The sequence below is a fragment of the Homarus americanus genome, unplaced genomic scaffold, assembly GCF_018991925.1.
Source record: "Homarus americanus isolate GMGI-L3 unplaced genomic scaffold, GMGI_Hamer_2.0 scaffold29779, whole genome shotgun sequence".
Classification (NCBI taxonomy): domain Eukaryota; kingdom Metazoa; phylum Arthropoda; class Malacostraca; order Decapoda; family Nephropidae; genus Homarus; species Homarus americanus.
In genome coordinates, this window is record NW_024745810.1 from 118128 (window position 1) to 121832 (window position 3705).

A 3705-nucleotide genomic window follows, 5' to 3' on the forward strand; every position below is an offset into this window, starting at 1 on the left:
CTTTATGTTAGGTGTGATGTTGGATTTACATTATTTCAGGGTTTTGAAAGAAATAAAGAAAGAAAGACAGAAAAACGAAAGAAAGAAAAAATATGTGCTAGAAACACCTAGGTAGGGACAACAACAACGTGAAATAAGCTCAGTGTAACACAAGACATTTCCACTATCTCTAATTTACACCTAAATCCCCCTCACGCATGTTAAGACCCAACTAACCCTCTGTGTCTCTATTACTCGTGGGGGAAAATTGGTCAGACAAACACAACTTTCCATCGACCTTTCTGAAGACTGTCAAATTCACTCACTGGGTAGAAAGACAACAACCGTTTGCTTTCTCGTCGTAAATTATGTTGCCTTCAAATCATACGGAGGTGGAGGGAGGGGTGAGAGGTGAGGGGGAGAGGGGGAGGGGGGGCCATGCATGAGGGGGCCGCAGTCATGCACGGAGGACGTCATCATGCCCTTCGATGTCATTGAGGTCATACATAATTATCCCATGACAGACGTTAGGTAGGAAGCCAGCAGGGCGAAGGAACACAGTCATGCACGGTGGTTGTAAAAATCTCCTTCGATGTCATTCATTTTAAGTCATGCAAAATTATCACATGACAGATGCAAGGAAGGGAGTTAGGGTGAAGGGGCGTAGTCATGCAGTGTGTGTGTGTGTGTGTGGAGGTCAGCATGTAAAGACTAGAGGTCGTCACTAGAGGTCATCACACTCACTGGTTTTTGGTCATAACTTGTATAGTGTAAACAGACGAGGCTCTCTCTCTCTCTCTCTCTCTCAGTGGGTCAATTTGCACAATGTAAACAAAAAGAACAATAATTGAGGAATGGTGTTAAGGGAAACGACTTGTAGGAGGGAGAGGGAGGAAGACGGAGGTGTGGGGGGAGAGGGGAAGGTGGGAGGACTTGGGTGTGTGGGGAAGAGGGGAAGGTGGGAGGGCGTGGGGGGTTAGTGGAAAGGAGATGAATGTGTGTGGGGGGGGAAGGGGGAATGGGTATGTGTGAGACGAAGGGAGTGCAGTTGATGTGTATATGTGGGAGGAGGGTGCATGGGAGGAAGGGACATAGTAGTGTGGGAGGAGGAGGAATAAAGTAGGGTGGGGATGGGAGGGGGTGCATGGTAGTGTGTGGGAGGAGGAAGATTATCACCTACAGCACCACAAACGTATAACAAACTGCTCCCTGCTATACACACACATGACTCCAGATGCTCCCTGCCACACACACACATGACTCCAGATGCTCCCTGCTACACACACACATGACTCCAGATGCTCCCTGCTACACACACATGACTCCAGATGCTCCCTGCTACACACACATGACTCCAGATGCTCCCTGCCACACACACATGACTCCAGATGCTCCCTGCTACACACACATGACTCCAGATGCTCCCTGCTACACACACACATGACTCCAGAGCGTGAGACAACAACTTAATACCACATACCAAACCTTCCTCACCTCTCAAACCCTCACATTAAGCTCAATGTTTATCCCTCAGTAAATGTAAACACAACGCCGAGAATCATGCAAGATGTGTGTTTTAAATTTCACCTGGACAAAGAAACACACATTCTGAGATACCTGAGACGATTACCTGACACATATTTACGTGACACAGATACAGGTGTAATTTAATGAGAGGTGACACGGATAAAACACGTATCTTAAAGTGACACGAATGTAGACACATGGTTTACCTGACACGTATTCCACCAGACACATAGAGAGAGAGAGAGAGAGAGAGAGAGAGAGAGAGAGAGAGAGAGAGAGAGAGAGAGAGAGAGAGAGAGAGAGAGAGAGAGAGAGAGAGAGAGAGAGAGAGAGAGAGAGAGAGAGATCCACACCTCAGACCTGGGCCGAGAATAACTTTACCTGACAGTCATTAAAACGACTAAGGCATCGCGTGTCTCAAAGTATCATCACAACAATGAACCAGTTGTAAAGGTGATCTAGCCAGCTGGTGCACCTGAGTCACGGTGATCTAGCCAGCTGGTGCACCTGAGTCACGGTGATCTAGCCAGCTGGTGCACCTGAGTCACGGTGATCTAGCCAGCTGGTGCACCTAAAGTAACTATAACTCAGTAAAGTAACGGACTGTTTACTAAATTACTTAACACATTCATAAATAACACTTTGATCGTTTACATTATGTTCATATATCTTAACACATAAATGAATTAAAAAATATTTGGTTCGTCTATAATCTTAACTACAGAGCTTGACAGTCTGACACGGAATGGCATGACATGACATAGCCTGACACAGCTTGAGACACAATCCGACACAATCTGACAGGGAGACAGGCGCCAACACTCACACAAGGGACGTCAGTCGAGGCACAGGTGAAGCTAGTCTTGCACACACACACACACACACACACATCGCGTTCCTCAATACCGTATCTTCGCCCGTCCATCACCATAACATATATCAGATATGTCAGTTTGGTCTGATTTATCGATACGCTTTACTGTCCTGAAGATAAATATTTTTTTATGTTGTATTGAATGTCGTTTTCTCTATAAGAAGCTTTGAGACTCGGGCTTCTCTCTTGCACCTGTGTGTGTGTGTGTGTGTGTGTGTGTGTGTGTGTGAGCCACAGTTCCCTTGCTGACAGTACCTGCCCACTACGTCAGCAGGTGATGGCTGGCAGCAGGTATTGAGCCACCTCACATTCTCGGCAGATGGGTGGCAGGTGGGTGGCAAGAGAATGGCAGGATAGTTATGGGACACTTCGGCGGCAGGCAGGTGGGTGGCAAACAGGAGGGTGATAGTAGACAACAGGGTAATGGCAGGCAAGAGGGTGATAGCAGGCAGACAGAAGAATACCGACAGACAGACTGACGATGGCAGCAGGCAGTGTTACCCTAAGAATCACGGAGGCGAAGCAGGTGATGGTCTCTTTTCAGGGAGGAGGGAGACGCCCCCTGCTGAGCCCCTAGATCTGAAGGGGACAGATCTCACCAGGACGGCTGAGTGGCTGAGCCCAACACTACCGAGGAAACCTACAAGAAATTTACCTTTTTTTTCCCCTCCCAAGAGATATTTTCTGTTTCATAGCCAGAGAGAACTATTGAGTCACCCTTGAGTTGTGTTGTGGTTGTGGAGGTTATATGGCCAAATTATAACAACATGTGGTTATACTGTATGTACCTGGGCTACTCTAGACTTGTGTTGTGGGTGTAGAGGTGTTGCTTATAATGTCAGGTTATAACAACACGTGGTTATAAGTGCCTGCAGGAGACAGACAGAGGAGGGCAGGAGAGTCTTGTGTGCTGGTAGACGTGACTCTTGCTAGTTAGTCAGTGATGTACAGAGTTATAATCTGTAGAAAATCTTGACCAATTATTTCTTATCTATATAACTGTCTACAGTATATCTGATTTTTCTTATCTATCAAGCTATGAGTTTATCTCTCTAAAACGGATACATACACACATACATACATACATACATACATACATACATACATACATACATACATACATACATACATACATACATACATACATACATAAACAGATTCCAGACAGACAGCCAGACATAAATCGGAGAGACAAAAAGAAAGAACGACAGAGACTGACAGACACACAGACAAAACCAACATCGCTCCTGCTCGCTTTGAAGATGGAAATCAATGAGAAAACCGCAGCCTAGTGTGTACGGAACACCTGGTGAAAAAAACGTAAC